General features: G+C 40.3%; 1 pseudogene; it reads right to left on the bottom strand.

Moving 5' to 3' along the window:
- Nucleotides 1-1030: 1030 nt before the first annotated feature.
- On the bottom strand, nt 1031-1760 carry LOC107139359 (annotated as a pseudogene).
- Between the last annotated feature and the right edge of the window lie 21484 nt (nt 1761-23244).

Raw genomic sequence — 23244 nt, 5'->3', positions numbered from 1 at the left:
TAAGTTGATTCTCTCAGGTATTTTGTCACAGAGACAGAAAATTGACTAACACAACTTTTGGCAAATGTCTAAGAGTGAAGGAATGACAAGTAATTTTAAATATCTCTGATTTCTTCTCAAATTGATCTAATCAGCTCCTATGGCCCAATGCTTTCATTTTCCAGCAACCTCAAAATGCTGAGGTCTTGAGTAGGAAGATGCTGTTTGTTGGAGAGGAGCCAGGGCAAATGGTCACATTTTCTATTTTAAAACAAGTTTCTGGGGGGTGGGGTGGGGAGAAGACAGGGGGCAGGAAAGATGGTAGAATGAGATGGACACCATTACCCTAGGTACATATATGACTTGCACACATGGTGTGACGCTACATCGTTTACAACCAGAGAAATGAAAAGTTGTGGGGCAATTATGTACAATGAATCAAAATTCATTCTGCTGTCATATATACCTAATTAGAATAAATAAATAAATAAGTAAAATTAAAAAAATTTTTCTGGGCTTAGAAAAGCATGGCAATGGGCAGGGAACAATCAAATAATTGCCAAGTGTCAGTGACTCCTCTTCAGTGACCTCTTCTATATCCTAGAGAGCCACACTTTCTGATGTCTCTTGTGGGAGGCCATCCTCGCACGTGATTTGAGTTACCTCCCTGGCTGAGTGAGAGGCGCTTAGACACAGCTGTGTCAGAGCCTTCCCCACCCTGTCCCAGGTACGAGGACTTGTCCGTGTGGAGGCGTGCCTGGCCACTGAACCGAAGACCCAATAACTGGCCCTGACCCTGGGATGCTGCCCCCCTCAACCTTCATTGGATGGGATTTTTCCCTTGAATTTTTTGTTCCCCAATAAAAGCTCACTCCCTGGCATGCTCTCGCTCTCTCTCTCGCTCTCTCTCTCTCTCGCGCCAGCCTGTTCTGTAAACCTCGCCATCACATTAGGTGGCTGGAGGCGGGAGCTAGGAGAAGCCATCTCTGGAGATGGGAATTAAAGGTAATGAGAGTATGTCCCTTTAATTTTAAAACTCACTAGTAAATTTCTATGCTTCGAACCTTCTTTTATGAAGCTCGCCCGCTGGTCGCGCGGGGCAAAGTCTCTCATCTTTGAGCTTGTCTTCTCTGCTGGGATTCTTCCAAATGGGCTCAATAAGGACATTTTAAACTCTCAGATCCTCAGTTCCATGACCATGGAAGGATCTGGGTTGATCACCCTGATGTAGCATGGAAATCTTGTGACGTGGCAGGTTCCCTGGTACAGAATCTTAAACCAATTCCAGCAAATTTCCTTATGCAATAGGAGTGGTTTGACTTGGGCTTTGGTGGTAGGTAACATTTTGGCACTTGAGGACCTCATCTCTGTGTAGTTCACCTTGAATTTCAGCAGAAACCACCTTCTTCTTCAGAGCCAGGAAGCACTTGGCTGTGAACAATGCAAATGGCTTCATGTAGGAGAATTAGTCCTTGGAGCACAGGAAACAGAGCAATTCACACGACACATCTGCTGCAACACTAGAAACTGAGTTAAAATACCAAACTCTCCTGAAGGCTGTGCCCTGACAGGTGTATGGGATGAGAAAAAGAAGCTCTTTCTTTTCTTAGGAAATCTCCACAGTAATGAACTTCTTTACTTCCTCAGTTCCGAGGATGGCTAAGAGCTACCTGCACTTTAGTGGAAAATGGTCGCTTGTGCCTGGTTTGTTCTCCACTAGGCCCACACTTATTACTTTAATTCTCAGTGGGATTTTTTTCCATATGGTGTATTTGTTTCATTGTCATGAAAGCCCATAATATCAGTAACATGGGAGTCCAAATCAGAGGGGATGGCAATCTGGTTTTCACATGGGGAAGCAACAAGGGGAACAGTTAGTATGGCATCTTTGAGAATGGAGTCAGTTTGGAATGAAGCACAGATGATGAATTCGTGTTTGATTCCTATATCACAACAAGATAATCACAAGGTGTAAACTGATAGAAATTTTCATGATCCAGATACTCAGGAGGCTGAGGCAGGAGAATTGCAAGTTTTAGGCCAGCTTGGGAAACTTGAGCAAGTCTCTGTCTCAAAATAAAATAAAAAAGGATTGGGGATGTAGCTCAGTGGTAGAGTGCTTGCCTAGCATTTGTGAGGCCCTGGGTTCAACCCCCAGTAGCACAGAAAGCAATAAAAGAAAAAAAAGTTTATGAAATGCTAAACTTAAGTAACTTAGTGACACTATTATTTAAGGCCTCTTTGGCTACATCTTTCTTTTTTCATCTTTATTAAATCATTTATTTATTCTAATTTGTTATACCTGATGGCAGAGTGCAATTCATTTCATATAAAACATATAGAACACATTTTTTCAAGTCATTGGTTGTACACAAATTATTTTCACACCATTCAGGTCTTCATACATGTACTTAGGGTAATGAGGTCTAACTTATTCCATCATCATTCCTCCCTCCTTGCCCCTCCCTTCCCCTCCCTCCCCTTTGCCCTATCTAAAGTTCCTCCATTCCTCCCATGCTCCCCCACCCCCCATTGCCATTATGAGTCAGCATCCTCATATCAAAGAAAACATTTGGTCTTTGGTTTGGGGGGATTAGCTTACTTCACTCAGCATTATATTCTCCAACTCCATCCATTTACCTGAAATGCCATAATTTTATTCGCTTTTAATGCTGAGTGATGTTCATTTGTGTATAAAAATACCAATGTTTCCCTATCCATTCATCTACTGAAGGACATCTAGGTTGGTTCCACAATTTAGTATTGTGAATTGTGCTGCTATAAACATAGATATGGCTGCCTGTCCCTGTAGTATGCTGTTTTTAAGTCCTTTGGGTATAACTTTGCTACATCTTTCCATGAGTATAGTGCTAAAAATGTAAGTACTGGAAATAGCATTCCTTATAAGGAGTTCTGTATAAAGGACATAAAGGTTTCAGGGTATGTATTTGAGAAAGAAGTTTTTTGAGTTGATTAATGACCATTCGAACAACTGAAAAAGCTAAAACTTGTTACAGTTCATCCAACATTTTCACATCTGAAATCCTAATTGATCCTCACGATGGCCTCAAAGCAGTAATGGGAACTCTAACCACATTCCATCAATGGAGAAGAAAATCAAGGATGAGATAACTCTTGGATGAATCAAGTAGCATGCTCAAACTGGGTGATCCGAGAAGAGTTTAATAGAGGCACTATTTTTTTTTTTGAGTTTATAAATGTTTATTTATCTGATTAAATCTTCTCCACATAATACATGGGCCTTCAATTTTTATTTTTGCATGGTTATTCAGTCTGAATTACTAGCTAACAATCCAAGACAGTTCTATGTTTTTCTCTTCAAAATTGTGTTATTGTCTTAAGAAGAAAGTTCTCACTGACCAAGAAATTACATAATGCAAATGAAATCAAGAAGAATCCACAGGTTACAGAGCAGCTCTCAGGAAGCCATTCTCCCCTCCTTGCAGCAAAGAGAATCAAGAGAAAGCCATCCACACCTGCACACCACCCCCATATAAAGGCCAAGCTTCTCACCATTCACCCATGCTGCTCAGGCCCCAGACAATTCAACTGAAGGCTAAAATCTGGCCAATCTTCTCACTTCCTCTTCTTTGCAGAATATAATTTTTCCTCAAGTGGGACTGGAATGATGCCTTCACATTCTTTTACTTCCTGGGTCAGAAGGTGTTTTACAACATTTGGTCTGATCACAATGAATGTCTTGACACATGTGCTCCATTATACTTTCAACAGCTGTTGTTGGTGCATAAAAATCAACCAAGAAATACCACAGGTCCAGGGAAACTCTTCCACAGTGATGGTGGTGACATGAACAGTGCAATTCTCACAGAAAGCAGTAAAGACCACACTGAAAATGGATGACTTTCCCCTTTCCTGTGCTGCTGACTGGGGTGGAGATCATATAAGGAAGTGCTCACTCACCCAGGTTTTCCAAGTTCCTCCCTATGGCTCCCCTGTCCAGCAGGGCTTCTATTGTCCATTTCAAAACAGCACAGTCTCTGGCTTTCAGAATCAAATCCAGCCTGTAGGATGGGGCATGCCTGAATGCTAGGTGCCCGGGTCCAGAGCCAGCTGGGTCCATGACGCCAGAGGAGTGGGGACCTGGACCTTGTTGGGAAGGGCTGGTGCTTGGGCTGAAAGGCTTCTGTGAGGCAAAAGCCAAAGACACCATTTTTAAATGCATGGGTAGGGCAGGAAGATATGGCAGGAGCAGTTACCCTTCCCTGGTCTGAAGGCTCAAAGGGAAGTAGATAGCAGAACCCAGGGATGCCAGATAGGAGCTTTCTGCAGAAGGATACTATCACCCAAGGCAATTGGTTGGGAATCCATACCTTGTCCTCGCTCTCCTAGGTCCCCTGACCTCTGAGGCCCTCCCTTTCTTGGTTGAGCCTAAGCCAGACAGCCAGGGAGACAGGTCCATGCCATCCTCACAAGTCAATCCTAGTTTCTGTGGACACAGAGCAGGATGGGGAGGTGCCAAGAGGGGCTGGGACAAATCTGGTCCTGTAGCGATGGGTTATGTGATGTACTTGAGTCTGAGATAAGAAGGTGCAAACATATGCACATCTGCATCACTGTATGGAGAAGTAAATAAGAGCCCATCAAAACATGAATGTGGCTGCAGAGATTTCTCTTCCTTAAATTGTCTATGAAGATGAAAATTAAAATGTGTTGATGTTAAGGTGATAGTTTTAGGAGTATCTCAACATGATCATTTAAGTTTCAAGAATTCTAGATGGAAAATAGTTTTGAGCAAGTGATGAAGAGATTGATTATTTATATAGTACGATGAGCAGGCAACTCTCTATTATGTCCCCATCTTTCCTTTTTAGGTTTCCATTAAACACTTAAAATTTTAGAATAATTATAAGGAAGGTTAACTATATGTATTAATTTTATGACCAACTGAAGCAACCTGTTTCCATTAGTTGGGGTTTTGTCTGAAGAATACAGATTTACACAGACATGGCAGATTTCCAGAACATGTAAGGAGGTAGAGGTCAATGCTGTAAATCAGACCTCATCATAACAGGGGAGAAGGATAACTTGGGAATCTGACTATCTCTAACAGATCACATAAAACCAAACTGAAGCCACATTCTTTTTTTTTTTTTTTGGTACCAGGGATTGAACTCAGGGTCACTCGACCACTGAGCCACGTCCTCAGCCCTATTTTATATTTTATTTAGAGACAAGGTCTCACTAAATTGCTTAGTACCTTGCTTTTGCTGAGGCTGGCTTTCAACTTGTGATCCCCCTTGTCTCAGCCTCCCAAGCTGCTGGTATTACGGGTTTATGCCACCACGCCTGGTGCCACATTCATTTTTAAGTAATTCCTATATATGAGCATGTGCTACAAATGACTTTGAAGCAATTGTTAGACCCAGATCAATTATGCTCACTGTCAATGATTTTAAGAGAATCTGATCATGGTCATTTAGACTCCATATGAAGCTGAGCAGTGAGAATTTCCTTAATAAAACTCAAAGAGTCATGGCAGTTTATGCCTATAGTTCCAGTTATTGAGATGGCTGAGGCAGGAGGATCACTTGAGCCCACAAGCTAGACATCGGCCTGGGTAACAGAATGAGACCACAACTCAATGCCTACTGCTATCATATATAACAAATTAAAACACACACACACACACACACACCCCTTCGCTATGTGAAACCTTCGCTCTGTCACACTGTGACCTTGGAAAAGTTACCCAATTTGTCTGTGTTGGTGTTCTCTACTACAAAATGGAAACCTAAATGAGGGGACTCACCACATAGACAAAATGTGACTGATATTAAGAGGCATAATCTTATCCTATAATAAGTGCTTAGGATGTTATTGTTTTGGAAATGCAACATCTCAAGCACCTTTCCACAGCAATAAATATAGACCAAGGCTGTTTAAAATGTTTAAAAAAAATTCCATCTGGAAAAATCAGAGAAATAGATTTTTTGTGTGTAAATCTGGACATTCTGTTCTGCATTCTAATAAAAGTAAATAATTGTGAAAAAAACAAAAGAAAAGAAAAAAAGGAGCTTTGAACAGTAACAACCTAAGACATGCACTTCACTTAAAAAATGGGGGGAAAATAAGAAAACATGGGCTACTACAATTTGGATCCATGATCTCATGATTGAGCCACTGAAACAAAAATATAAAATTCGAGGTTGAAGGGATACACTGGGAAGTGAAGACCAGCCTAAAGAGACCAAAGGTGGGAGAGTAAGGTGGGTAAGTTCTAAAGATATGACCTACTACACCTAGCTGTAAAGTCTCAGGCAAGAAATTTGAGGGATTACAGGCTTATGCCACCACGCCTGGTGCTGCATTCATTTTTAAGGAATTCGTATATATGAGCATGTGCTACAAATGACTTTGAAGCAATTGTTAGACCCAGATCAACTATGCTTACTGTCAATGATTTTAAGAGAATCTGGAAATGGTCATTAACCCAGTTTGTTCTTATCTATGAAATGAGGATATTTTGCCTTTCTGTTATTCTTCATTTCATTAATAATTGTAAAGTCAAACGAAGTCATATGCAAATTGTTTACAAAAATAAGATATTATTTTTGCTCATCTCAAAACATTTTCTTGAAAAGGTGTAGAAATATACATTGCAAGTCTGAAATCCCTAATTACTTGATTGCTTACAGAATTGAGTGCAGTTCCAAAGGTGCATGAGAGGTTTCCTGTTACCATTTGTGGCTCAGAAATATGTTTTTGGCATTGAACACCTTGTTCTTAAATTGAAAATAAGCTTAGGTTTACTGTCTATTAATGACCAGTTTGGAGATGTCATATTGGCAACCACAACAGTTTCACTAACTCCAGTTCCTGACTAAGGAGCCTCTATACCCTAGAGAGGCTATTTTTTATCCAGAAGAGGTAGGGTCTGGATCTCTGGAAAGAAATCTGGACCCATCTGGTTGGGGCCAGAGTAAGGATTCTGGATGGGCACTTCACAATAGATGTGGCCAAGCAGGCTGAGCCCCCAGCACGGCTCCATGCTGGTGGACCTGGTTCACTCAGCCTTAGCTGCCTTTCCAGCCTCAGCTGCCCCTGCTTCCTGGACCAATAACCCAGCCAATCTGGTTCTCATAACTATATCCCCCACCTGACCTTGACTGGTGACTAAGTGTCATGTCAATCCCTTCATCACCAGAGAGAACCATTACCTGAAGTCCATTGAGACTGCAGCCTGCCTAGACCTGGGCCACCACCAAGGGATCCCACTCTTTTTGTTCATTTAGCCTCATCCATTTCAACTCTCAAACAGAAGCTGTTCCAGAGATGAGCCTATGGACTGGCTCAGGTGGTTCTCTTCCCATCCCTTCTTACATCTTTTCATTCTCATTTTACTTCCTGAGTAAATCCTCTTTAACTCCCAGACTGGTTCAAACTCTTCATCCATATTTGTACTTTGCCCTCATACTCAGGAAATAGCCTGATTTGGATGTTTAAGTGCTAAGAGGGAGGGAGCTGGAGGGGAGCATGGCTTTGTGTATATCTCCTTCCTTCTGGAATTGTACAGGAGCAGCAGCCCCCACAGGCAAGCTGTCATTGACCAGAGGAGGTTCAGCTGAAATACTGAAAGAACAAACTGTCCTATGATTTAGTTTTGTGGATTTTAAGGTTTTAGGTGGCTCTCTCACATAACGGTATCAATATTTTTAAATTTGAAATATATTTATTATTGTTATCTTAAATACATGATATTTTTCAATATTTTTCATTTTCTGTTTTAGTTTCTAACAAAGTAACTACAATCCATATAAACCAATTTAGACAATACCCCTTGCCAGAGTTGTAAGGTAAATCACTACACCTTTCTGATCTCAATTTTCTTAATCCAGTGAATAAGGATATTGACTTCACCAGGGTATTGAGAAAATCAACTCATAAATTTTTAATGCTGGATTTGTGGCTTGGGAATCTCTGTTGGTCTGGTCAGATCTTCTCTGATGGTAATAACAGGATAAGTCCTTTTCAAAGCCCTCAACAAGAATTTTGTATTGATCTCTTCATCAAACTTAGACTTTCTCTGTCTGCCCCCTTGATCAGGTATGTCTAAACCATGTCCTGGTCCATGTACTCATTGAGATTCAGTGGAAAATGACAATAACTTAACCCAGGACGAAAAATGCCAAGTCAAGTGCAATGGTATGCTGTGCCTGTCAATGTCATTAACCTAGCATCATTTTTTTTTTAAAGAAAGGGTCTTGCTATGTGTCTCAGACAGATCCAAAACTCTCGGGCACAAGCAGTTGTTCTGCCTCAGCCTCATGGACAGCTGGGACTGCAGGTATGTGTCACTGCATCTGGTAGCATCATATTTTTAATAATAAATACTATTCATGTGTCTTAGTACAGATTATTGGTGTAAGCATCAGAAGCTGGTGAATAAATAAAAGAAACGTTCATCATGATTAGAGTAGGAAGAAAAAATAAAATTCAAAGTTAGACCCACAGACCCCTGCCCTGAGAGCTGCTTCTGGAGTCAATGATGCATTCAAAGCATCTGTACACAGGTGGGTGATCCATTACTCACCCGGAGGTCCCCTAGGGACTGTGGTGCCACTGACTGATCACTTCTATTACGTTCATCACTGTTGTCATCATTACTCAAACTATGGAGCAGAATGAGAATGAAAAATGGACATGAGCTATGGAGACAAGCTGGCGTGAGGATGATGGGACACTGGTATTATAGTTAGTCTGAACACAGCCGATAAATAAAGACATAGCGTAACAAATCAAAGCAAGGCTTCTATTGGAAACCCATTGGTTGGAAATATGAATTTTCATGTTCTGTCACAAAGCTGAATTAGTCTTTTACAAACTTTGCTTCCTGATAGAAAGCTTCCAACAAGCTAAATATTAAGCCTGCTATAAACTCATGCCTAATATAAGATGATATTTCCTTTCTGCAAAGGAAAAATAAGATGATTCAGTCCATGAGTAGATTGAAAAGTGCATTGGAGTTTGGCATTCACAAAGTCATAAAATTAATGTGTGGTGAGGGATTAGCTTTTATGACAACATACAAGGAAATGCACCAATAAGAAATTTGCTCAAAGGATAAACTGTTTTTTTCCTGCCTATTGGCCATCTGGCTGTCACCTTGAAATGAATATTCATCAAAGGAATCAAATTAAAGCATTCTAAGTCTACTAAAGGAATGTGTTTAAATATAATTAATGACAAAAATATATAATGGGATGGACTGGATTTTTAAAATAATAGAATAAATCACATCCTTCAAAAAGGGTGTGTTTGGAGTGTGTCTTTGACATCTAATAGTTCTTCTTAAGTCAAGATGTGAAGTCAGTGAAATGGGATCTCTGCACTACTTCTGGGGAACCTTAGCCCATCAGCCCATCAATCTGCAAACCTTTGTGCCTGGCAAGTCCCTGGGAACAGAGCTGGATGTTGATTAAAGGTTTTGCTGCGCATACCCTTACATGTCTGCTAGAGGGCAGTGTCCTCGCCTGCTCTGCCTTTAGTTTGGATATGGTTTGTTATTATCCACTGGGTTTATGTGTTGGAAGCCAGTTCCCTAGTTGTTGACATTAAGAGGTGGTGGGAACTTTAAGAGGAAGGGTCTAGTGGGAGGCCTTTAGGTCTCTGGGGTTCCTGCCCTCAGAAGGGATTCAAATCATTCTCATGGAATCACAGATAGTTCTTCTGAGGGTGTAATAATAAAAGCAAGACTACCCCTTCCCTAGCTTTCCAAATCACCATGTGATCTTTCTTGCATGAACCCTGCCATGATGCCATCTCCCACAAAGTCCTTACCACAACTAGTGCCATAATGTGTGGACTTTAAGACTCTAAAACTGAGAGCTAAATAAACTTCTTACCTTTATAAGTTTTCCAGCCTTGGGTATTTTGTTATAGCATCAGACAAAAAGACTAATACACCCTCCAAACTACTTTGCCTTGTTCATCTGGCAAGAAGGCCATCATTGAGAAATAGGGGTGAAAAACTAGAAGATCACTAAGGAGCTCTGGGTCAAGGAGACTAAGAGTCCTCACATACTGCCTTGCCACATCAGGAATAAGGAGGAAGGAAGAATAAAATATAGAAGAATATAGCCTTTAGACCTAATTAAAACCACTATACTCCTCCTTGACATTTTGGCTGCATGAGCCAGTAAATTTGCCTTTCTATCTAAGCCTTTTCAAATTGGTTCCCTGTCACTTGCAACTGGGTCTTTACTAATACATATGCCTCTCAACTCAGGATAGAGCTCTGGAACCAACAACAGCTGATATTTCAGTCTCTGATTGTCTGACATGTGCATAATGAATATTCAGTAAGAACAACAATTGCTGTTTAATCATATGCCAAGAAACACAGTTGAGACTTGAATATTTGGGAGTTTTTATATAAAAAAGAACTATTTCTAGGGAATAATAAGAATACCTATAAGGATAGCAGGCATTTTTTTTTTTAATTTTCATGGACAGGCTCTCTTTTTCTGTTTGATCTTTTAAAAGCAAAAGCAATAGTTCTCCCACCAAAAGCACAGACAACAAAAGAAAAAATAGATAAATTGGACTTCACCAAAATTAAAAACATTTGTGCATCAAAGAACACTATCCAGAAAGTGAACACCAACAGAATGGGAGAAAATATTTGCAAATCGTGTGAGTGACAAGCGATGAATAGACTATATAAAGGAATACCCATGGCTTAACAAAAACAACCAAACTACCTGATAAGAAAACAGGCCAAGGATTCAGGTAGATAGGTACCTAAGTAGATAAATAGATGGCCAATAAGCACATGAAAAGATGCTCCAAATCATTACTCATTAGGGAAATACAAATTCAAACCACAATCAGATACTACTCCATACTCTTTAAATTGGCAGTCATAAACAAAGAGACAAAACCAAATAGTAAATACCAAGTATTGATGATGAGTTAGAACCCTTGTGTATTGCTGATGAGGATGTAAAACAATGCAGCCACTATGGAAAACAATATGGTGGGTCTTCAAAAAGTGAAATATAAAGTTACCATGTGACCCAGAAATTCAACTGCTAGGATCTACTTCAAAGAGTTGAAAGCAGGGACTCAAAAAGACATTTGTACATCAATACTCATGGCAGCATTACTCACTATTGCCAAGAGATGGAAGCAACCTGAGTATCCATCTTCAGAAGAATGGCCAAACAAAATGTAACACAATGGAATATTTTCAGCCTTACAAAGGAGTGAAATTTGGGCTGGGGCTGTAACTCAGCGGCAGAGTGCTTGCCTAGCATGCGTGAGATACTGGGTTGGAGTCTCAGCACCACATAAAAGTAAACAAATAAAATAAAGGCATTGTGTCCATCTATAACTACTAAAAACTTTTTAAAAAAGGAATGAAATTCTGATACATGCTACAATAAAAATGAACCTTGAGGGCATCATACTAAGTAAAATAAGCCAGACAACAAATGAACAAATACTGCATGATTATACTTATATGAGGTAAAAAAGTAGTCTAATTTATGGAGAAAAAAAGTAAAACAGAAGTTACCAGGGCCTCAAGGGATTAGAAATTGTTTTTTTAATGGATATAGTCTTAGTTTGGGATATTGAACCTGTTCTGGAGAATGATGGTGTTTGTACAACAGTGTGAATGTACTTAACACCACTGAATTGTACACCTAAAATGGTAAATTCAGTGTTATGTATATTTTACTACCTTCTCCCAAATAACAATGTTTCTCAAGGAAAATCTATAGAAATATAAAGTAAATTAGTGATTGCCTCCATGGGGTGGGAACAGGGATTAACAGCTAATGGGCAGGAGGATTTATCTCATTGGGTGAATGGAAAGTCCTAAAACTGATTTATGTTAATAATCACACAGCTGGATATGATATGCAAAATATGCTTCAATAAAGTTGTAAAATAAAAAAACCCAACAGTATATCTAGAAATATTTCTCAGAAGAATCCTGCTTCTGTAATGTGCTATGGAATTCCTCAAAAGAGGAGCTGTATGGTCAAGTGTTTTTGGGAAACACTGACCATCCATCTTCCACAGGGGGACTGACCAGCCACATGAGAACATCTAGATCTAAAAAGACAAAGTTTTTTGGTCAAGAAAGGTGCTCATTCTAATGTTCCATCCATCCCCCAGTGCATTAAGAGGAGGGGGATAGTTGGGTCAAATGGTGGTTCCATTCCATGTTTTATAAGGAATCTCAATGCTGCTTTCTAGAGTGGTCGCACCAATTTGCAGTGCCACCAGCAATGTGTAAGTGTAACTTTTCCCCTGCATCTTGTCAACACTTATTGTTGCTTGTATTCTTGATAATTGCTATTCTGATGGGTGTGAGATGAAATTTTAGAGTAGTTTTGATTTGCATTTCTCTAATTACTATAGATGTTGAATGTTTTTTCATATAAATGTCAAAATATTGTATATTCTCTTCTGAGATGCGTCTCTTCAGTTCCTTAGTCTGTTTATTAATTTTTTATTTGGGTTTTAAGTGTTTTGAGTTCTTTATATATCCTAGAAATTAGTGCTCTATCTGATGTGCATGTAGTAAAGATTATCTCCCACTCTGTGGGCTCTCTCTTCATGTTACTGAACATTTCCTTTGCTGAGAAGAAGCTTTTTAGTTTGAATCTATCTCATTTATTGATTCTTGATTTTATTTCTTGTGCTTTAGAAGTCTGGTTAAGGAAGTCAGGACCTAATTTGATGTGATGAAGATTTGGGTCTACTTTTTCTTCTAGTACAAACAGGGCTCTGGTATAATTCCTAGGTCTTTGATCCACTTTGAGTTTTGTGAATGGTGAGAGATAGTGATTTAATTTCGTTTTGCTGCATATGGATTTCCAGTTTTCCCAGCACCATTTGTTGAATAGGCTATCTTTTCTCCAATGTATGTTTTTGGCGCCTTTGTCCAGTACAAGACAACTGTATTTATGTGGTTTGTCTCTGTGTCTTCTATTTTATATCGTTGGTCTACATGTTTATTTTGTTTACAATACCATGCCATTTTTGTTACTATACCTTTGTAGTATAAAATTAATAAAACCTTAGCTACCCTAATGGAAGGAAGGAGAGAGAAAACTCAAATGACTAAAATTTGTGATGTAAAGGCAAATATCATGACAGACACTATTGAAATACAGAAGATAATAAGATACTATTTTGAAAATTTATGGCCCAATAAATGACACTGACAAATTTCTAGAAACTTATGACCTGTCCAAACTGAATCATGAGGACACATACAATTTAAACAGATCAAATTCAAACAATGAAATAGAAGACTCCATCAAAAGCCTACCAATCAAGAAAAGTCCAGGACCAGACAGATTCTCAGCTGTGTTCTACAAGACCTTCAAAGAAGAATTAATACCAATACTCCTCAAATTATTCCATGAAATAGAAAAGGAGGGAACCCTTCCAAACTCATTCTGTGAGGCTAGTATCACCCTGATACCTAATTCAGACAAAGACACATTGAGGAAAGAAAACTTCAGACCAATATCCCAGATGAACATAGATACAAATATTCTCAATAAAATTCTGGCAAATCACATACAAAAACACAGAATGAGCACCTTTCTTGACCACCTTGACCCAGCTATCCCATTCCTCAGTGTACACACATTGGTAAAAATCAGCAATGTGTCACTACAGGGACATTGCCACATCAAAGTTTATAGCAGCTCCATTCACAATAACTAAACTGTGGAACCAACCTAGATGCCCTTCAATAGATGAATGGATAAAGAAACTGTGGAGTATATACACAATGGAATATTATTCAGCATTAAAAGAGAATAAAATTAGGGCACATGCAGGTAAATGGATGGATTTGGATAATATCATGCTAAGCAAAGTCAGCCAATCCCCAAAAGCCGAAGGCTGAATGCTCTCTCTGATAAGTGGATGCTGATCCATAATTGGGGGGGGCATGGGAAGAATGGAGGAACTTTGGATTGGGCAAAGGGGAAGAGGGAAGGGAGGGGGCATGAGGGTAGCAAAGATGGTGGAGTGAGACGGACATCATTACCTTAGGTACATGTATGATTGTGCAAATGGTGCAAGTCTACATCATATACAACCAGAGAAATGAAAAGTTGTGCTCCATTGGTGTACAATTAAACTAAATATATTCTACTGTCATATATAACTAATTAGAAAAAAAATTAAAAATGTTAAAAATAAACAATGGAAAAAAAGAAAGGTGCTCATTCTAACCTTCTGTCCATTCCCCCCAGTGTGTTAAGAGGCATCCTTCCCTCCTCCACAAAGTTGTTACTTACATGCCTCTGAACTCAGGTTCCATAGAACATGCTCTAGTGAATGCTAATTGGAAGTTTGGCAGAAATCATTTCAATGTGCAGGCAGCTGCACAGGATAATTTAAGTTGTTTTTTCTGGATCCTTCAAGTTGTTTACTTGCCCTTCACATCCACATCACCAGAGGGGATTATTCAGCTCAACAAGTGCAAAGAAGGCCAGAATGCCACACCAGATGGTGTTTGTCTACACCATCAAAGCCAGGATTACCTGGAACATGGCTGAGTCACTCTGAGCCCTCCACAGAGAGGTGTGGAAAGCAGGACCTTGGGAACCCTTGTGTACTGCCAGGCTTCACCACTCATTTCTCTCAGTTACATTAAAGTTCTGATTAGGAAAAGACAACTTTTCTTGACAGATTGGTTGGTCCAAGGTAAAATCCTAGATAATGACTTCTAAAGGGTCTTCTAAAGTTCATTGGGAAGTAAAAAGCATTTTTCCAACACCCACTAAAGGCCAGCCATCACCCTAAGTATGTTCCTATCATCTCATTTAATTCTCTCATGTGACACGTAATATTTTACTCCTTTGAAGGTGGGGACTGTGAGACCCTGAGGTGAAGTAAGCAATGTGCTTGTCACCTTGGGTCACACAGCAAAGTGCAAGTTCAAATCTGAGTTTGGCTTTCCCACAGCCTACATTGTCTCCATGACACCACACACTGAAAATCCCGTGAAGTGCAGCCCAAGAAATTACGGCTAGTGGAAAATGAGGTGCCTCATGTGGTATCCATAGGGCAGCATTTGGCAGAACCTCCCAGGTAATGATCTGTGAATTACATTAATGCCCACACCTCCACTGCATGGTACAGACTGTGACCAGGGATGAGTAGCCTGAGACACAAAGGCAAGGACAAGGGCAGAGCATGCAAGATTGCACTGGTAGTCTCTGAGCCCAGGGATACATCTAAGCCAGGGCAAGTCTCCAAGGTAAGCTGGGGAGAGGCTGAGGCAACTGCTGGTCTTATCTCTGGGGCTCAGCAACTCAGAAGGCTATAATTCACAGAAGAGTTCAGATGCCTGAATGGATTGGCAGCACAGACTAATGTCAGCATGTCATGTACACAGGCCAGCAGTGCTTCAGCCAGGCCTGGGAAGGGTGGAGCTTCCTGTTCTGTCTCTTGGCTTATCCAGCTGCTCTGTAACTCTATTGAGACATTTTCTGCTTTCCCCCCAGGAGGCCACATTCAAGGTGACCTTGGAGACCCAGGGAGAAATTGTTCTTCCTGTCTCCAGCTGGTGGAGGTAGCTGTGCTGAGAACCACTGTGGCTCCTGCTCAGTCATGGACCTGTGCTGGGACAGGGTCCCTGGGAATGTCTCCAGAGTATCAGGCCATTATCATTGTCCTGTGACCCTCCATAAATAATAGAGCCACTAAAACATCCCAGGAGCTACTAAGTTAACAGAAACAGGTCTGAAGTGAATGTCCTGGCTCCCTAGAAACTGAGAACGCAGAGATCAAGCAACATGGCTGAGTCTCAGAGCTGAGTGGGCAGCTGACTCCAGTCTCTGCAAAACCTGGACTCTGAACCCTTCCCAGACAGGACAGAGCAATAGCTTTACTTTGTCCCCGTGTTGGCACAAGATCCAAATATGAAGATGAGAAGGCAGTAATTCCTCTCTTGGGACCTGTCTACCTGGCTTTCTATTTCTGTGCTGGCATTTATTTTGACACAGGAGTGCTTGGCCTGTGCGAGGTCCAGCCACTCCTAGCTGGCTTACCATGTCCTGTGAGTGGGGCCTCTTCTTCAGTGTCTTGTCTATCTAAAACCCACATACAGCGCTGGGCACACGGTACAACTGTCCTTCAGTATCCATAGTGATTTTTTTTTAACAGGAAAAGTAATACATAATGTCTATTTTTGAAATAAACTTAGGTACAAAGAAAAAAATAATGTTGCCTATTACACCTGAGAAATAATTAAGGCTAACTTTAGCTTTATCCTCTCAAGTGTTATTTTTTTAACTATTTTTTTTAGTATTTTTTTTTTTATTTTTCGGCGGACACAACATCTTTGTTTGTATGCGGTGCTGAGGATCGAACCCAAGCCGCACGCATACCAGGCGAGCGCGCTACCGCTTGAGCCACATCCACAGCCCTTAAGTATTTTTATATAGTTGAAAAAATGTGCTCACATTTTGTTTCAATTTTTTTTTCAAGCTATCCACATAGCGAACCTTTGCCTATAATATGAGGTATTCCTCAAAACCATGATTTTAAAGGTCTGTCTATAATTCATCATTATCGGTAATCTCTTTATGTTTAGTTTGTTTTTCCTTTTTCACTATCATGAAAAATTATTTAGTGAACACTCTTGTAATAAAATTTATATGCACATTTGAATATTTTCAAATGATAAATTGCCAGGTGTAGAAATCCAATCTTAAAAATATTTTAAAAGACACAGTTTAAAAACCTTTAAAAATTATAAAAATAACATATTCTCATTGCCTGAAATGTAGAAAATATGAAAAAAGTCAAAAGAGTTGTGATTACACCTAGAGATCCAGTGTTTTGTCTGTGCATTAAAAAGCATAATCGACCACTTTATATAATTTTGTGTTCAGGAGTTTTCACTTAGCATTTCTTGGCAGCATAATTCATGTTTGCTCAATATTTTCCCTCATTATTTGTGTATTCCTACTCTCAACCTGAAGGATTTTCCTAGAGGGGAAAAAAAAAGCTACTTAAATGCTATGGGTATATAAAACAAACAAATAACCCCTCCCTCTGGATGCTTTTGAGGAGCTTCAGCTGAGCCCTGGGAATGCTAAGGAGGCAGGGAAGACTGAGCAGGGCTCCAACTCTCCCACTTTGGGCCTGATCAGTCCCTAACCCTGCTCAGTCTGAAGGGTCAGGCTCGGTTAGAGCTGAGGAGAGACTCATTTTGCTGGGGTGGGGAGAGGAGGGCCCCATCCTGCTCAGTGGCAATTCCTGGGGAGGTGATGGTACTGCAGGGAACAAGACTTTCTGCACAGGGCACTTAGGGAGGCTGGAGGATGGTAAGAGGCCTCCCTGCTTCCTCTGGGCCTTCTGAGCCCCCAAAGTGGCATAGAGGTTGGGTCAGAAGGGACCAAGCAGGCTGGGATCCTGAGCACACTGCAGGGAAACATTTATTCAAGAAGCAGTTCATGGCACCACGTGTGAGAAATTCAGTGGTGAACAAGAGGGACAAGGTCCCTTTATTCATCAAGCTTACAGTCAAGTGCTCTGACAGCTTTTCTTCTGCCAAGAATGAAAATCAGATGAAGTGACAGGCATGGCCTTGGCAGAAATGACTCTCATGCTCAAGTGCTGGCCAGGGATGACCCTGAGGGAGGTCATCCCAGGCAGAGGAACACCTAGGAACAAGCCTTAGGATGGCAAACTTGGATGTCCCCAAGCTGGTGGACAAAAAGAAGGACCCCATGGAGAGGGCAGCGAGGGGAGGCTAAGAGGTGACAGGGCCAGAGCCAGGGTGAACTGAGGGTAATAGACTAGTCATCCCATGGTTATGGGGAGTCATGGAGGGTTCTCACAGGAATGGGGCACAACCTGTCTTACTCTGAAAATGCCCTGGATACTCTGTGAAGGCTTTGCAGGGGATGGGGGGACAGCAAGTCGAACGAGGAAGCCAGTGGTCCAGGGTGATGAAAATAACAGGTCACCTAGGGATGTGGGGCCTGAACAGCTTTGTGGTGGGTTTGGGGGGCTTGCCCTGGATGATCCTGGATGTAATGTGGGAGGGTGGAGAAGAGACAGGGATCAAGAAATATAACTTGCATATAGACTTAAGTAACTGTGTGGGTGGGCATGTAATTTTCTGAGCTGGGGGAGAAATTGATAATGTCTGGGATGAAATTTCCTACTAATCTTGGGAGATGAAGACTGGATGTAGGTGTAATTTCACTCTCAAACCTCCATATGACCCCCACAGTTTGTGGATAAGTTCTTGCTATGGTTTGGACAAGTGCCCTTGAAAGTCCATGTGCTGAAGACTTGGTCCGCATCCATGGTATCATTGGGAGGTGGTGGAATCTTTAAGAGGTGAGGGCAGGAGGAGGTATTCTGGTCATCAGGTATGTCCTTAAAGGGATATGGAGATCCCAGCCCCTTATTCCTATCTTTCTTTTCCAGAACACAGGAGGAACAGTTGTACCACGTGCTCCCTGCCATGACATGCTGCCTTTCCATAATTCTAGAAGCAATGGGTCAATCAGTCATAGACTGAAACTCTGAAACTCTGAGCCAAAATAAACTTTCCTCTTTATAAGTCGATTGTCTCAGATGTTTGTTATAGTGATGGAAAGCTGTCTAAGGTAGTACACTTCTCTGCATTATAACAGAATCATGTAATTACCATTATCATTTAATATACCAATAAATTACTTGAATTTAGTTATACACTTTTTGGAATAACATAAGATTCAAATAATAAAATATCTGGCCACTGAACTTCTGATAACTAAACATTTTTATTATCCTAAATTATTCATAATTAATAACCACTAAATTGAACCCACTTGACTTGATTTTTATTAATTATGAAAAATTTCCTTAATTTTCTGTTGTAACCATATGATATTTGGGCTGTGGAATGACTGATTAAACTTAAGAATATTCATATCAACATACATTGGGGAAATGATAGCCTCTTCAATAAATTGTTCTGCAAAAACTAGAAATCCATATGTAGCAGAATGAAATTTAACCCCTATTTCTCACTCTGCACAAAAATCAAGTCAAGTGGGTCAAGGACCTAGGCATTAGACCAGAGACTCTTCACCTACTAGAAGAAAATGTAGACCCAACTCTCCATTATTATTGCTCAGGAATCGACTTCCTCAATAAGACTCCTAAAGCACAAGAAATAAAATCAAGAATCAATAAATGGGACGGATTTAAACTAAAAAGCTTCTTCTGAGCAAAGGAAATGATCAAAAACGTGAAGAGAGAGCCTACAGAATGAGACAAAAATCATTACTACAGGCACATCAGATAGAGCACTACTTTCCAGGATATATAAAGAACTCAAAAAACACCCAAAGAAGAAAGAAAGAAAGAAAAAAACCCAGATAACCCAATTAATAAATGGGCTAAGGAACTAAACAGACACCTCAGTTCAGTTGATCAACAAATATATGAAAAAGTGTTCACCATCTCTAACAATTAGAGAAATGCAAATCAAAACTACTCTAAAATTTCAGCTTACTCCAGTCTGAATGGCAATTTATCAAGAATACAAACGATGATAAGTGTTGGCAAGGATGTGAGGGTAAAAGCACACTCATTCATTGCTGGTGGGACTGCAAATTGATGCAACTATTCTGAAAAGCAGTATGGAGATTCCTCAGAAAACTTGAATGGAACCACCTTTGACCCAGCTATCCCACTTCTCGATTTATACCCAAAGGACTTAAAATCAGCATACTACAGTGACACAACCACATCAATATTTACAGTAGCTTCTATTGTGTCACTCACCAGCCACATGGTAGTAAAGACCCATCCCATTGTGGTAAGTGATATAATCTGGCAGATGTGCCTCCTGGGGTGCCTTGGCTCCTCTTCTCTGCAACTGTGTATCTAAGATCACCTTTATTCCAGTATCCAATAATGTGTTCCTCATTTCAATCTTAGTCCTCACCAGAAGCAATTTCAACAACCAATTTTCTGCCAATTACCTGATTCCAAAGCCACTTTCATATTGTTAGGTATTTGTTACAACGGCACCCCATTTCCCAGTGCCAAAATCCTCGTAGCAGCTCACAACTAGCAGGAAAGCAGGACCTTAGTTCTACAACCACAAGCACCTGAATTCTCCCAGCACCCAAGGAGCTCAGAAGAGGATCCCAAGTGCCAGATGAGAGCTCATCCCAGCTGACACACTGATTTTATCTTGGTGAGACTCTGAGCAGAGAATCTAGGCATGTTTTAAAATTTCTGGCCTGAAGAAACTCTGAGATAGTAAATGTGTGTTGTTGTAAGCTCTTAAGTTTGTGGTCACTTATGGAGCAATAGAATACTGACAGTGCTGGAGAGGAGACAGTTGTTGTTCTTGAGAAGTTTAGTGAGGCCTTTCCTCTGTGGACCAAGGTTAATGATGGGAAAAGGTATTAGAAATCCTGAGTCACTAATGGTCATGAGGGTAGTAAGCAAGGGGAATTGAAAATGGGCAGTAGAAGTTAGCTGTGATGACTATCAGTGATAACCTTGGGATCAACTGCACCATGGAGATCCTAACTTGCTCCTTATCTCAAATCTTTAAGTTTCCGGTTTCTGAGAGCAACCAGCGTCCTAGAGTTGTAGCTGGATGGAAGAAATCTAAGATTTAAGGCAAGAGGGTCTAGGTGGGGCAAGGCTTGTATAATTAGATACTGTTGTGCTCTGCCAGATTCTCTGGGGTCTTTTTTACCAGCCTTTTATTTGTGTCCCCTCCCAGCTGTTTTGCACCTGTGATCTTTCCCAAGGTTTGCCCCAAAGCAATCAAATCCACCTCTCCTGGTGGCTGGGAGTTATACTGCAAACACTTCTACCCCCAAGCAGTCCATAGTTCAGAAATAAAAGGTCCACTCACTTGCCTCAAGCTCCTATTAGGATTCACTCTCCACAGTTCCCTCAGGATAAGCTGAAATCAGTCTTCTTTTGAAATCACATTCTTATGTGTATCCTTCTTTGCCCTGCCTGGACTCCCTTACAATTTGCTCCCCAGAACCTGCACTACATAACTCTTAGGTTCTGCTTCTTAGAGACTCAGCCCAACATCCTCTTCCTCCTTTTCCTTTCAAAGTATGGGTGTTCTCAAAAGTCCCTGGGAAATAATGTGTAGCTTGAATAATCTAATATTCTTGATATCTGATAATGTTGAATAAACTAATAATCTTAAATCCCCTAGAAATGATTATTTCTAAGAAAAAAGTCAGTAACATGTCTAGAATAGATGCAATTATTCTTCCAAATATATTTTTAAAATATATATATTTTTTGTTGTTGATAGACCTTTATTTTATTTATATGCAGTGATGAGAATCAAACCCAGTGCCTCACACATGCTAGGCAAGCGCTCTACAACTGGGCTACAATTCTGTCCCTCTTCCAAATATTTTTAATCCTTGGTTGGCTGAATCTTTGGGTTTGGAATTTAGAGACATGAAGGAATGACTATAAAGTGCTTTATATATGGCAGGCAGTTGATAACAGGGCTTTATTATTATATGTTAAATACATACTACATGACTCAAATTTTACAGATAGATTATAAATATTACTTTACATATGCTAAAAATGTAATTGGTTGATGGGACACAGTGGCAGGGAAAACACATTTGCTATGTGCCACAAAAGTACTAGATATATTTTCATATGTGTATTAACCACATTTTCCAACTTTTGTATTTTTTGTTATTGTTGTTGTTGTTGGTGGTAGGTTTTTTTGTTTTGTTTTGTTTTGTTTTTGGTACTAGGGATTGACCTCAGAAGTGCTTAACCACTGACCCATACCTGTAGTCCTTTTTTATTTTTATTTTGAGATGGGGTCTTACTAAGTTGCATAGGGCTTTGCTAAGTTGCTGAGACTGGCTTTGAATTTGCAATCCTCCTGCCTTAGCCTCCTGAGCTGCTGGGATTACATGCATGCAACACCATGCCCATCTTGTAACTATGTTTTGACATCTGGAGACTTGCTGATGGGAGAGCCTGCCCCTCCCAGTCTAACCAATTCCCAGAGACAACCAAAAATTGTGCCAAGAACATGTCTTTAATATATAAACCAGCTAATCAGAGCCCATATCCCCTGCCCACCTGCATTATCTGGCTCTTACTTTTATGCTACACTAGTTCACCCTCACCTTCTCCCCTAATCATCCCAAGGATAGACATCATACAAGCAGGGGCAACCCCCTATACTCCAGAACCTACTAGGATTAGTCAAACTAGCCAGTCCTAACTAGGGAGCCCCCTTTCCATGCCCCCATACCCATTCCTTCCTAAGAAAACCAATCAAGTATTCCCAGCAGTTCCCTGTTCGTTGTTCCTGGTTCCGACTGACCCTGGTGCTTCTCTATGTGTCCCTTTATGGAACACTGTGCCCCTTCCCCTAAGAAATCTAATAAAATCATCTTTTTGGTGACAGTCTTCTGATCTGTTGGCCTTACCATACCTGAACTAAACAAAAATTCATTAAATTGTCACAGCAGTCTTGCAAAGGAAGCATTATCCTGTCCATCTTCCTAAATGAGGATGAATAATTCTCCAAAGGTCACAGAGACACTAAAGTGTGAACTTAGGATGGGAACCTTGTCTAACTCCAAAGCCCTTACTTTTCAACAACCATTGTACACACAGAAGACAAGGCAATACTGAGTTAATATATTTTATGTCACTATTAAAAGTGTTTATGTGTATTTGGTAGCAGGAATTCAGAGGCAAGTAATGTATTTTCTCAAATCCTTTATCTTAAAATTAATTCAATAGAGTGAGAATGAAATTTCTTTCTGTATCAGTTTCTTATTGCTGATATAAGAAATTATCACAAACTTTGTGGTTTAAAATAACTACAGTTTTGAGGTCAGATTTCTAGAATGGGTTTTATTGGGATAAAAATCAAAGTAACATATATAATCACTTCCTTGTTTCTTCCAGCTTTTAGAGAACACCAGCATTCTGAGGCTTGAGGCCCCTTCCTCCATCTTCAAAGCCAACAATGTAGCATCTTCTAGGCTTTCTTTCTGACTCTGACCCCTGCTTCCCTTGTCACCTCTTCTCTCACTCTGCTCTTTCTAACTTTTTTATGAGGATCCCCTATGATCGTATTGGATCCACCTGTGTTATCTACGATACTCTATCTCAAGATTCTTAATGTAATCACATTTAAAAATCCCTCTTGCCATGAAAGTTAATACATTCATAGGTTCCAGGAATTAGGACTGGATATCTTAG

The sequence above is a fragment of the Marmota marmota genome, unplaced genomic scaffold (assembly GCF_001458135.2).
Source record: "Marmota marmota marmota unplaced genomic scaffold, marMar, whole genome shotgun sequence".
NCBI classification, from domain to species: domain Eukaryota; kingdom Metazoa; phylum Chordata; class Mammalia; order Rodentia; family Sciuridae; genus Marmota; species Marmota marmota.
Note: the sequence above shows the minus strand (reverse complement) of the source record. Positions and strands in the feature narration are given on the sequence as shown.